Raw genomic sequence first — 13,498 nt, forward strand, 5'->3', positions numbered from 1 at the left:
CAGGTCAAGGAGGCTTGGTTGGGACTGGGAACGCACAGTCACAGCAAGGACAGGCTGTGCATGGAGTTTGTCTCTCCGGAGATCTGGGTTTCTTCTTTCTCAATGTTTTTTGACTCATTTCCTCAGCTCGCAGTCAGATATTTACTTAACCTTGCAACTGCGCTGCGCAGGGAATGCCAAGTTTGGGGGCTGCAAGCGCTCTCCCTGCTGCCGTGTTTATACGTGGAGGCTCACATCTCTGCACACACACACGTGTGGGCACGAGCAGCCCTTGGGCACGCACACGCTTGTGCACAGGGGACACACGCTTGTCAGAACCTCACTCCCTGTTCACAGCAGGGCTCCAGCGGGCAGCGAGGCACAGGCACCCTCCCACACTGCAGTAGCCATCACGCTCGATCCTGGCACTGGCACCATGGTGACAGACCCATCGCACGTGCCACAGACAGATTTGCCTGTGCCAAGCCCACATGATGCAGGAGATAAATCTCACTATGTATTTTCTGCTCTGGTCCCAAATATTTGCATTCCCATCAGGTGTACTGGTGCATAAGTGATTGTGGACTCCACTGTGCATGTTTTTAGCCAAACATAGGGCACCCAACTCATGGATTTTAGTCACCTCCATTGTGCTATGGACAAGTCCAACAAGGCTGAGACACTGCAAAGTGAAGGAGCCCACTCTGAGGGTCATGCTTTTGCCAAGGTCTTTGTTGGGGTGGGCAAGACATGTCTGTGACCTGCTGTTCAGTCTTCTTCCTTCCCAGCTGTTTTTCGCAGCCCAGCTCGGATGTTGCCATACTCCCTCAAAGACTGCCTTGTGTGGAATTTCTGGGACCCAAAGCTTCTTTTATGGGTGTAGAGTCAGCCCCTGCTGACCGCCGCCGAGGTCTGGACAGATCCCAAAGCCTTTGCAGATTGTGACCACTGTTGAAAGGGTTCATTTCTTCCCATAATGAGATGCAGCCCTCGCTGGGGGCACTGCAGCATCTGTTTAGCAGCTCATAGCAACCAGGCATAACAATTTGGTCGAGGGATAGAGAGGAACGCAGTTCCAGCCAGGCCAGGGGGTTCATGCAGCTCTTCCTGCAATGCTTCTGTAGCTTCTGCAACAGCTGTAGCCGGCCAAGAGATCTCATCCAAGTAGCCGTCAGGAACAGTGACACTTGGATGGAGTGGAAGAAGCCGCAGCGAACACAGGGCTTGCACGGTCCCCACAGCCCGGCCAGAGTGCACCGGGGACAGCCCTGATTCAGAGGAGAGCAGCCAGCTTAGTCACCCAGATTGCTTCCTGCAGAGCCCAGAGCAGCTTTCACCTGCCCCAGCTGAAAATAAACAGCTGAAATCTACTGGACCAAGGCCACAAGGGCATTGTGCGGCCTCCCTGGTGTGACAGAGAGCCTCCTCTTCCTCCCCACAGCGGGGAGCAGCCACAGCCATCTGATGGCAGAGGCTTCCCACAGGCAGGGAGCAGGCAGGAGCCACGAGCACCCAAGGAGTGCCCATGTGCCAGGCAAGAGACACTCATGTGTGTCTTCAGCTGGGAGAGGTGAACCCAGCAGTTCCACGGACACACAGAAACTCACAGGGAGCTGTTATTTCCCAATCGATTCTAGCCCCAGCGAAGTGCACATGAAAAAGTCATTCAAGAAGCCACTTGAAAATAGTCCCTCACTCTTACATGTACATACACACTCAGGGTGTCAAATGATTTCGATTCAGCCAAGAAAGGTCTGATCAGCATTAGATGAATGGAAAGAATCCGACTGACTTAGTGAGCTTTGGATCCAGCCCTGAGTTATTAGGAAGTAGCTATCAAACCTTTAAGCAGGCAGCTGAGAGGAGTGAAATTCTACCCAGGTGTTAGATATCCTTAAACGGGGAAGGAATTTTTCTTCCCCTTGGCACTGGAACAACAACAATAGCACTTCTTTTTTTCTTAAAGCCTATTTCTGAACAAAGCAGGCAGGCAATTATCATCATCCTCATCCTCAGCATTGTTATCTGAAACTGTTTGAAGTCAGAAGCGGTCACTTTGCCAAAGGATCACACCCTTCAGCCTCTGCCAGCAGCTCTTACACATACAGCCCAGAGGTTGTGGGGCTCTGGTCCTCTGGGCAGTTTCACAATGGAGTTGCAGAAAGCAGCGATGCTGAATGCACCGTAGAGCCGAGCGTTTGCCAAGGGGACCCATGGGGTGAGATTTTTAAAGGGAGCATGGCAGAGAAGGAGGAAACTGGCAATAGTCCTGGAAATTTAAAGCCCTTTCACTGCCCAGCGCTTTAAAATAGAAAGTATTTGTGATAAATTAATGAATTAATATTGTTCTGCCTCCCTAAGTCATCTCACTTGCTCTCCCTCTCTGGGGATAGAAACCATATAAGTACCTCAATGGATAAACACAACTCTCAGCCTTGCTGATACTGCCTTGCTGCTTGTCCTCGCCCCAGCTGCCTAACAGCGAGGGGAGTGTAATTCCCCTAATTCCCTTGATCCCAGTAACACGTCCCGGGAGGGTCTGTGGCTGCCAGGGAGGTTCCTGCACCACGTTACGGCTTCGCTGGCTTGTGCAGGTCCTTCCCGGAACCCGCCTTCCCGGCTCGAGCGTTTCTGGGAATGAGGTCCCAGGGCTGTTGGTTTGGGGAGCCTGCCAGGATGGTGGGGATTTGGGGGAAATGCATGGGGCCCCTGCTTTGATTAACCCCTTCCCCACCAGCAACTGGTTCAGAAGCTACCACAGGGATGGGCCCCAGTTCTCCAGGGTGGCTCTGGTATCTGTTGAGGAGTGGTGGACGATCCCTCTCTCTGCACCATCAGCCCACGGAATGAGTGTCTCAGCCTCGTGCATCTCCCCCTCTCTCCGTGTCTATGAAGAGATGATGTTTCCCTGGGTTTCTGGTGGAAAATCCAAGGGAAGGAAGAAATTTTCAGCCAGCACAAAGGCAGCAAGAGCCAAATCTGAGACTCACAAATCTCCGGCCCATACCTCACGGGTTAAGCGAGCCGAGAGGGCTGTGTGTGCTAAGGTCAACACAGGCTGCACCTGCCCACAGGCTCCTGTGCGCGGCAGCACAATTGATGGCTTGTTCCTTTCATAAGTGCCGTTGGAGCGCGGTGCCCAGGCCCCGAGCCAGCCTGCTGATCACATAAAATATTATTTGTGTTTAAAAATTCCAGTAATTGACTATGCACCGGTTTTTTCCAAGCCTTCTGCCAAGGGCAGTAAAATCAAAATCCGTCCCAGGTTATTTTCATCATGCAAATTCCCATTTCTGTAAACAGGAGTAAAGCAACGAGGCCCATTGCGCGCAGCCGCTACGCTGGGCCGGCAGCCAGCGTGTGGCGGGGAGCGTGCCGGGGCCGGCGAGAAGCCGGACGGAGCAGGGGGAGGCAGGCTGGGAGCGGGCGGTGGTGCAAGGTGCAGCGGCTGAGAGCTGCCCTGGCTGGACCCTTTCCCGCCCCAGGGGATCAGGGAAGAAGGGTTGTGGGCCTTGGCTGTCCCCTTGTCCCCTCCCGGGACAGCCAACGTTTTCTGCTCCGTTGTCCCGACTCCTCCCTTTGTGTGACCCTTCTCCTGGGCTGAGCCTAGCTCCCCTCCTTGTTCTGCTGCTGACTCCTGGCTCACAGCAGCTCCTCAGCCCTGGGGCTTGGGATACTCTAATCTTACGCAGGAATCTGCCCAGGTCTCTCCTCTCCTGTATCAACCCAGCCTGGAAGCAGGGAGTGTCCCTTATTTGGGAACTTGGCATTTCCTGGTGGAAACCCCCTTGCAGGCTGTGCGGAAACAGAGGTATCCATAGAGGGTGTGTGGTATCCATAGACAGTTTTGGCTGGGTTTCTCAGAAAGGCAGTCCCATGGGGTGTGCCCCATGCTGAGCCCAGGGCACACAGCCTGAGCCGTGATGGTGGGGGAAAAGTGCTGCTGAGCCCAGTGGGATGAGGCTGGATCTCCTCCAGCTTCCTCCCACCCCAGCTCCAGCACTGTATTCTCACACAGCTGAAATGAGGCACAGAAACCCAAGGACACCTACAGACCGCAGTTCAAGGGGCTCTGGTGATCCTTTGGGGATGGTTTGCAGCCATCCCTGGACACTGCAAGAAGCACTGTGTAAGGAGAGATGTCCCAAACCAGAACAGAAGCCCTGAACCCTCTGGGGAAACCCCTTTAGCTTATTCTGAGTGTTTTAGGGCAAGACTGGCAGAATGATGCTCTCCGAACCGGGGAAAATGAGGGGTAGATCTGTTTGGGATCCCAGTTATTAGACTGCAGTGTCTCAAGCTGTGCAGGCTCTGAGGTATCAAAGCTAGGAGGATGTCTAGAATGCAGCAGAAAGCATTACCAACCCCCCAAAAACTTCTGAAGTTGCGTTAGAGAGAATAACAAGCTGTAACTCTATGTCTTGGGGCATGCACCAGCATGGATGGACTGAGGTTAGGGCAATCAGCTAGATGAATTATCCCATTCTTGCTCATTATGAGACCTCTTTGTACCCATTTTGGAAACATGTGGGAAGAGCTGAGGTTCGGGGTGGGACACTGGCCCACACAAGCCCCTGACCTGCTTGGAAATGGCTCTTTTGTGTTCCTATGGGCCTTTTGGGTTTGCACACTAAGGTGAGGGATGATTGCAGACCTCACCAAGAATTCACATCTGTTTTGGACACAAGTCAACGCAGGAAAACTACCCACATGCAGAAGTAATGTGGTTTTGATTGTATTGCACTCTATAGAAAGTAGCACACACATATTAAACTATATTAGACAGTATAATAATAGCTTACAGTTAGTCTGCCTTTCATCTGGATGAGCTTCACAAACGTCACGTAGATGCAGAAGCCTCTTTCCCTGCCACAGAGATGCAACCACCTCTCTGCTGCACCTCTGCAAATTTAGATCAGGGCAGCAGCAGCAGCAGCCAGCAGCCACCCAGCATCCTTGTCAGCATGCAGGGAAGATGGACTTGGGGATCTGAAAGCTTCTTATCCCCTGCATGCCCCAATGTTAACACCCAGGGAACAGGCAAATCTAAAACCGAATGGCTGAGTAAGGACTACAGGGAGGCAACTGCATTATGTTTTATTTTAAGGTGATCCCTGCAGTCTAAATCTTGGCTAATTACTTTGGCTCCATCTTAAATGTTGCATGATTAATAGATATGGATGTGTGTTTAACTAAAACCTATCACGTTTGAAGGGAATAATAACAATAATAAGTTTTTCCATCCATTGAGATCCAGACCACTTATGATAATTAAAATTGCATGACACTGCCAGTGAGGGTCTTGAGCTAGTTTCCAGTTACCCAGGTAATCCTGTTCTGCCTCCCTTTATTGCTCCAGGGATCTCAAGTGGATACTGGCATTTTATTTTATTTTTCCCTCCTCCTCCTGGACTGCTGCATTGTTCTGAAACACAGCCCATGGCTCCTGTCCTGCAGCCTGTGCTGGAGAAACACTTTTTGATGTATTTTGGTGCAAATGGAGCAGTCACAGAGGAACAGGAACCCCACCAAAGGCCAAGTGCTGCTGGGACATTGCGGGCTGCATGTGCTCCAAATCCATCCGGGAGCAGAGGCAGCAGAGGGGGTGAAAATGCTTCTCCAGGAGCACGTCCAGCTCTGCTTTGAGTTTTGCCCGCTGGGCCCTTCTTTGGTCAGGGTCCCACTCATCACTTACGTGACTCGTTTCATGGCAGAGGAGATGACTGCTCGCCTCTGTTGTTTATATGACGGGGGTGACTAACAGGCTCAGCTCGGCAATTGCAGGAGGCTTTGTACAAACAAGGAGATGAGAGGCAGAGGGGAGGGATCGGGGTTTGAAATACCGGCTGTAAACACAACACGTTTCAAGTAAAGACAACTTGTAGCAGGGTGATCCAAACTAACAAATGTTGCAAGAGCCCAGCAACAGGGAGGGCGCCGCCGCGCGCCCGTGTGCCGGCGCGGAGCTTTCACAATAAATGATTAAAGCATGGTTCAGATCCCGTCAAATGGAACGGTGCTAATCTAATCACAATCCATCTGGCACTGCCACATCTGTCCCAACACCTCCACCTCTTCATTTTCAATCAGCCTTAAATAGTACATAATTATTAATGTCTACCCGCCTGTCAGCCGGCGCGGGGGATTCACTTATCTCTCAAGATCGGCGAAGGCAAGACAGGGATATCGATGGATCGAGCGCTGGGCTCCGAGGCCAATAAGCCTTTTGCCCTTGGTATCAGTCCTCCCTCGGGCACTGTGGCTGTGGGGATGGGGGACATTCATGCACAGACCCCTGAAGCTGGTACCAGCTGGGTACTTGGCAGCAGGCAGTAGATGGTGACCTGCTCATTCTCATCACTTCTTTCCATCACTTCTCGCTCACAGCAGCAGGTCACAGTGGGTATCCTGGGCTGGGGAAAGGCAAGGAGATGTGCCAGAGCTTGAGTATATCCCACTAAGTTAAATCTAAGGTACACAGAGCCTGATTGCCTGGGCAAGGCTGTCCTGACATGCTGGGGACCTGCTTTGTGGGTACTCTGTGTGCTGCATCCCACACAGCGTTTTGGTGCAACATCAGTGAGCTGGGAGGAAAAAAAACCTCACGGAGTGTAAGACAATTTTCCTACACCTCAGTGGATTGCTTTCCTCACAGCTAGAGCTCACTGGCAGTCCCAGAGGCTGTTGCAATCAGGAGGTTTTTGACTCTTCCAAGAAATAAGCCAAAGCCCCACGTGCAAACAGGTCCTGTGCCTTGAATAATACCCAGGCTCAGACCTTTCCTTGTGGGCTCTTCACAGCTCTGGGCCACACTGATCACCCAGACTAAGTAGCCCCAACATCTTACCAATCCCTAGGATTTTTATCGTGAGTCTCCCAAAATCTGGAGATTTTTCAAGCCTCGGGAATCATGTGGTTATGTGATAATCTTCCCTCTTTCCTTTTTTATAAAAAAAATATTTTCTTGTCCTTGTGGCTGAGATAAAGCTCAAAAATATGAACTGCAGCAATGTGAAACCCAGAAAGTAAACAGCATTTTTTTCTTGATGATTTTTAAGCTCGCTACCTCAGGTGGGGGAGACATGAGCTGTGATTTCCTAATGGTCAGGACTAAAGTCCTACTTCCAGTTGGTACCAACCTAGGTATCTGCTCTGCTGCAGCCACTGCGCTCAGCTAAGCCAAAGGCAGGGAGAATCATAGAATCACAGACTGGTCTGGGTTGGAAGGGACCTCAAGGATCCAGAGTTCCAACCCCCTTGCCACAGGCAGGGCCACCAACCTCCAGGCCTGGAGCTACACAAGGTTGCCCAGGGCCCCAGCCAAACTGGCCTTGAACACCCTCAGGGATGGGGAATCCACCACCTCTCTGGGCAGCCTGTTCCAGCCCACCACCACTCTCTCTGTAAAAAACTGCCCCTTAATATCCAATCTAAACCTTCCTTCCTTCAGCTTTAATCCATTCCCCCTTGTCCTGCCATTGTCTACCCTTTTAAAAAGTTGATTCCCCTCCTGTTTGGGGGGGAGAAGAGACAAGCTGGATGGCAAAGCTCAAAAAAACAGCCTTAAGAAAGTAGAGCTGAGAGCAAATACCTTGTGAAAGTTGAGTGAGCCACCCTTGGATGTTTACAGAATAAGTTACCCAATAACCAGTGTCTTGGGGATATTTGGTGAGCCCTTGAAACAAATATACAGGTTTTTGATCAGCAGGATCGATCTGCGGCTGGCGCTCGGTGCTTAGGTGGATTTGGAGCTTGAAAGACACTCCCGTCACAGTTCACAGTTTGTTCACAGACAAATCCTGCTGTTTTGTTTGTTTGGGGCCTTTCTTCTCAGAAAGAGCCTGCTCAGCACATCCAGGTGAGAAAGCTGCTTTCACACCACTCTGGGCATTTAAAGCAGGGGAATTAAAGGCAGATCTGATGCAGGGGGAGCTGAGCTGTAACAAGAAGTCCTCTTCTCCTATGGCTGTTTCCACAGGGCTTGTAAAGACAAGGTTTCTACCGTGCTCCTCAGTGCAATGATGGAGGAGCCCAACCTGAGCTGCAGTGAGGTGGAGGAGCTGAGTAAAAGACCCATCTATTCCCCAGGTTTTCACCAACACCACCAGCTTCCATAGAGCCCCATCCTATGACCTTGGTTGAACAAGGGGCCAGGGTCTTGGGTTTGGAGATTGGGTGTTGAGGGGGGTGACAGCAGTTTGCTCTGGTCTGCGTCTGTTCCGGCTTTCCAGCAAATGTTGGCCCATGGGCCGGATTGCTTCAAAACTAAGAATAAATCAGTGGCTTCTTTTGGCTTGAACGCAAAAGCTTGGGAAATGGCCGTGATTTATAGGCCTCTGTTTGTTTGGAGTTTCAGGCTTGCTTGAAGTCTGGGGGGAAAATGTGGAGGATGCAACGAAGGAAGGAAAAAACCAAACCCCAGCTAATTGAAACCAATGGTGATGAAACTCAGCCATGGCCATGTGCTCCAGTTGTGGATCCTTTCAGGGTCTCTGGGCACTGAGGCTGACTTGTAGGGTGCTTTTCCTCCCCATCCTAAAAAGCTCTCCATGAAGGGAGAAAGACCATCGCTCTGCTTTGCTCCCCTGGAAGCTTCATGGGCTTTTGGGTACAAATGCAGTGGCAGCATGTAAAGCAGCAGCCCCATGTTAAACCTGCCCAGGCTTCTCACCCACCCTGCACACAGAGTCAGCATTGGTGGGCTTCGAATGCCACCCCTCACCCCGTTCCCACTGCGCTCTCTGCCCAGGGGTGGCACCAGCGGGGAGAGGCCGGCGCTGCAGTCTCCCCACTCCCTGATCCCCGTGTCTCGTGCGCCGGGGGTCCCGCACAACCAGGAGACGCGGCCCCCGGCAGTCAGTCACCTCCCAGGAGCAGCAGGACCGGCCGGGACAAGAAACCCCCTAGTTGCCCGCGTCCCCCGGGCGTCCCGCAGGCGGTTCCGTGGCACCTGCCGTGTCCCACCGGAGCACAGTGACCGGATGGGCCGTGCGGTGCCGAGGGCTCGCCGAGTGGCCGGCGGCGGGGCCGGATCCGTGCCGGTCCCGGCGGGGCCGCAGCCAGCAGAGGGCACGGTGCGGCCTCGGCTGCGGCTGCGGCTCCCCGCTCCCCGCTGCCGGCTGCCGGCTCCCCGCTCCCGGCTCCCCGCTCCCGGCTGCCGGCTCCCCGCTCCCGGCTCAGCCCGGCTCAGCCCGCTCTTCTTCCCCCCTTTCTCCTTCTTTCTTCGGTTTTATTGCCTCCATCATCTCCGGACACTGGTTTCACTTTGATCTTTGGAAACTTTGGCACGGCTCCTAACAAATATATGTATGTATTAGGGGGGAAAAAGAAAAAAAGGGAAAAAAACAGAAGAGAAAAGCCGAGCCTTTGTTCCCCACAGCTGTTGTCATGCTGTAGCAAATCTCCACACAGGTATTAAACGCTTACCATTGATCAAACAGCCGGTGGTCCGGCGTTACCGGCACGGACCTGCTGAAGCCAGGTTATTTACACTAGGAATAATTCGGTTCCTGAGGTCTTGCTTGAGTTAAAGAAGGGGGGGGGGGGGGGGGGAATAGAAGCACAGAGAGGCAGGGAGGAGAGATGGCAGAGCTGCTGTCCCCCCTAGATAGCACGGAGGGTCCCGGGCCAGACACTTTGGGGATGCTGCAGGCCAGGCCAGAGTCTCTGCCCAGGCAGGCATGAGGCCACGAACGGGGTTGCAGCACCGTGGCTGCTCTGCTTCCTGCCCATGGGCACCCCAAAAACATCCAGTCCTCTAAGCTTCCCTGCCATCCCCAGCCTTGCAGCTCCTGCAGTCTCATTGCCCTGGGGCTGGGACATCAGAACGCTGTGCCAAGGGACCTGCCTGCCTTGGGACATCCCACTGAGAGGACAGAGAGAAACCCACTGCTGGCCAAGGAGGTGAAAGCATCCTTTCCTCCCGCTGGGTGATGGGCAAGGAGCAGATGTTGGGAGAGCCAGGGGCAGTGGGAGAAGGACCAGGGTGGCACAGAGCAGATTCCTGCCTGCTGCTCCAGCCAGCTGTGCCCATGGGACCATCCTTTGCTCGTGGCCACAGGCACCGTCCCAGGGATGCCCCTTGCTGCGGTGATGAAAGGAAGCACGGCAGGTACAGGAGCAAAGCTGGGGTGGGGGGAGAGGCAGGGGCATCGTCTGGCTCCCACATGTGCCGAGGTTGTTAGGAAGATTTATAGGGGAAAATGCGAGGCTTTTTCTTTTGGGCTTTATAATAATACATTAGGCTTTTAACCTCTGACCGGGAGCTCTGCAAAGGGGATGATCCAGGCACCACCGGGCAGCTCCCAGCCCTGTGGGGAAGGGGAGTGGGTGGGGAAGGGTCCTCCCCAGTTGGGACCTCGGCACTGGCGCCTCCACAGGGGCCGGGCCGCGGTGCCGGAGGGGTTAACGCAGCGCGGAGGAATGTGAGAGTTTAGCGAGAGGCGTCGGCTGTCTTGAGGTCACCTGTGAGGGATTAGCCGGGCAGGCAGACAGTTGTTGTTTGAGGACTGTCTGAGGCCGGGGAAGGGGTGGCAGTGGGCCGGGGATGGAAAGGGGGGTGGCTCGGGGGCTGCAGGGAGTGCCGTGGCCCCGCGGGTGGGATCTTCCTGTCCTACTGCGCCACTATCAGATGCATTTGTGAAAGCCCAACTGTAAACTGGTTGTCTGTTCTGCTGAGGAAATAAATCCATCACCATTGAGAAGGGGAGGAATGGGAATTGGGGGTAGGAAGGTAGGATATCCCCCCAAAGCCTGGCTGCAGCATGCCAAACCCTGCCAGACCCCGGGTGGGCAGCAGAGGTGCTGAGGAGGAATTGAAATGTTGCAGGCACAGCCAAGACCCATCAGGGCTGTCCACACGTGGGCTCCTTCCACGACAAGGACCACCAGAGAGCTTATTCCAGTGCAGTCTGTGAGATCAGCTGGTCCTTGCCAGTGGGATCCCTTGACTCTGTTGAACTCCCCAGCAAAATCCTCTTTCCACTGCACTGGGCTGAGCCTTCACACCTCACATGTGTACGTGTGTCTGAGCTGGTGCCCACAAGCAGGACTGGTGGAAACACAGAATGAGAGTGATGAACGTGAGTGAGGTGTCTGTGTGGACTTGCAGCCTGGACCAACAGGTTCAGATGGTTTAATGACAACTGACACATCCATCTAAAGGTGCACCACAGCACCTTGCACATTTCAGACCCAAGCCAACAGTTATGTCTCCCGTAGTTCCAAGCCTGGAGAGGAAAATCTACCATGACTGGGTTGGTTGACTGGCATGTTCCTGTTTGGGGGGGCTGCGAGGATGCACCGGGCATGTGTGGGTGTGTGATCAGCCAGGCAGAGATGAGTGTGCAAGGGAAATGTGGAGGAATCACTTCATTTAGCTCTGAGCATGATCAAGCTGAGGTTTTACACAGCTTCACAACATCAAAACTGATTCAAAGGCTTGCTTGGGACTATGGGACCTGCCTGTCTTTATACTGACTCCCTGTAAAACTTAGCTCCCTCCACCACTTTGTCCTCTGCCCCTGGCTTTTCCCTCTCTCATGCAGGAGCAGGACATCCCTACTCCTTCCTGATAGCTTGTGATTCAAACCTGCACATGAATTTTTCCTGTACCTATTGCTGTAATATCTGGTGTGCCTCTGCAGATGAAAGGTATTATATGAGGATAAATTCTTAATCATCACAATAATCAATCATTCTTTACCTATAATTTAGTTGAAATTAATCCAGTAGTCGAGCAGAGGGCCAAATGCTAATCTGTGTCCTGGGTGTCTTTATTGACTTGGAAAGAGAGCATCTTCCATTAGAATAAAGAGGAAAGCCTGCAGAAGGGCACCCAGAAGTTTTCCATTTTGAAAAGGAGAAAATAAATTTAAACAAAAAAGAAAATAAAGACCACAGAATAAATACCTTATAGTTCAAAAAACCCTCACCATTTTTAAAGTCAGTCTGGGTTTGGGCTAGACCTGACTCATGGTTTTAAATTGAAAGGGAGGGTACGGAGCTGTAATAACTGGGGAACACCCAGTGCTTACCTGCAGGAGGTTTATCCTTGTGGTTTATTTAAATAAAGGAGCCCAAGTTGCATTTCAGGGCTTGGAGTTGCCCTTACGTGTTGGGTTTACATCAAGGAGACCTCTCTTTTGTGGAGAGCTAAGTAGGTTTGGTGATAAACCAGGAGGCCGCGTGGCTGTCCTGCCCAAACTCTGATTGAGAAACCTTCTAATGCAAAGAGAGACTCCCTGGGGCTAATGGATGCTTTTATTGCACCAGCACTGCAATAAAACACAAAATAAAACAATTTTATTGAAATTAAAATGTAAATGGAAGATTTGCCTAACACCCCATCCCCGCCCCCCAGCTGGAGCCGTGTCTGGAGGCAGGTAGAATCCCCACTCCCTCCGTGCTTTGACGGGCTCCAGACCTGGCCCTGGGAACTGGGCTCAACCTGCCTCTTCTTCCACTGCATGTTGCAAACACTTCCCTGCGCTGCCCCAGCTGGTCCCAGCCTGCTGCAAAGCTGGGTGCTGTGTAGGGGAGGAGAGGCTCTGCCTCCCAGAATTTGTGACCTGGGCCGGGAAAGGGTGAGGGGAGGGAAAGGGCTCCTGCTTCCCAGGGAGCTGGGCCACGCAGGGAAGGAATAAGTTGCTCGGAGTTTCCTGCTGGGGGGTATTTGTTGCACTCTAATCTGCTTATGCTCCTCCTGTAGTCAACGAATAGGGGAAAAAATTTTTCCAAAGGCAATGCAGAGCACCCAAGGGACCGGGAGAGGGGTGACATGGGTCTGGGGAATGGCGACATCCCAGATGTGCCAGTGGCTGGATGCTGGAGCAACCAGAGCAAATCTGCTTCTGGCTCATCCTTCCCAGCTCTGCCCCAGAGCACGGCTCCTTTTCCAGCCCTTTTTAGCAATGCAAAGCAGCTGACAGGACAAATATCCAAGGGTGTGTGGCACCATCCTGCTTGTGGTTTGTGGTGGCCAGGTCCCCAGGGCAGAGAGTGTCTCAGCAAATGTCCTCATCTCAGGCTTCAGGGGAAACTCCTTGCGCTCCTGGGGTCAGAGCCAGCCCCATGCGCCTCTGGGGAGGAATCTGCTTTGTCCAGGTCTGTCTCTGGACTGGTGGCAGCAGTAATCACCCATCCCTGCACCCCAGAGAGCACCCACCCCACCGGCAGTGGTGGCAGGGCTCTCCCTGGCCAAATGCATCCCAGCTGCTGGCTGAAGGAAACGTTCCCCGAGCCGGTGAAGGGTTTCTGGTAGCGGCTGAGGGACAGGATAATAAAACAGGAAAAAATTAACATGTAAGAAAACATAGCTGCACCTGAAGCAACAGAGGCAAAGGAGTCAATGCAATTCCCCTCCATGCCAGAAAGGAACTGTAAGTCAGGGGAACAGGCTGGTGCCCCCTCCCTCCCTCCCGCTCTCCCTAACTCCTATTTCAAAGGCAGACAAACAACACACTGTACTGTGTGGCATCTCCACTCTTAAATCTTCCTGTCTTCGGGTTCATGTAACGTG

This window comes from Gallinula chloropus (genome assembly GCF_964237585.1).
Source record: "Gallinula chloropus genome assembly, chromosome: 27".
Classification (NCBI taxonomy): domain Eukaryota; kingdom Metazoa; phylum Chordata; class Aves; order Gruiformes; family Rallidae; genus Gallinula; species Gallinula chloropus.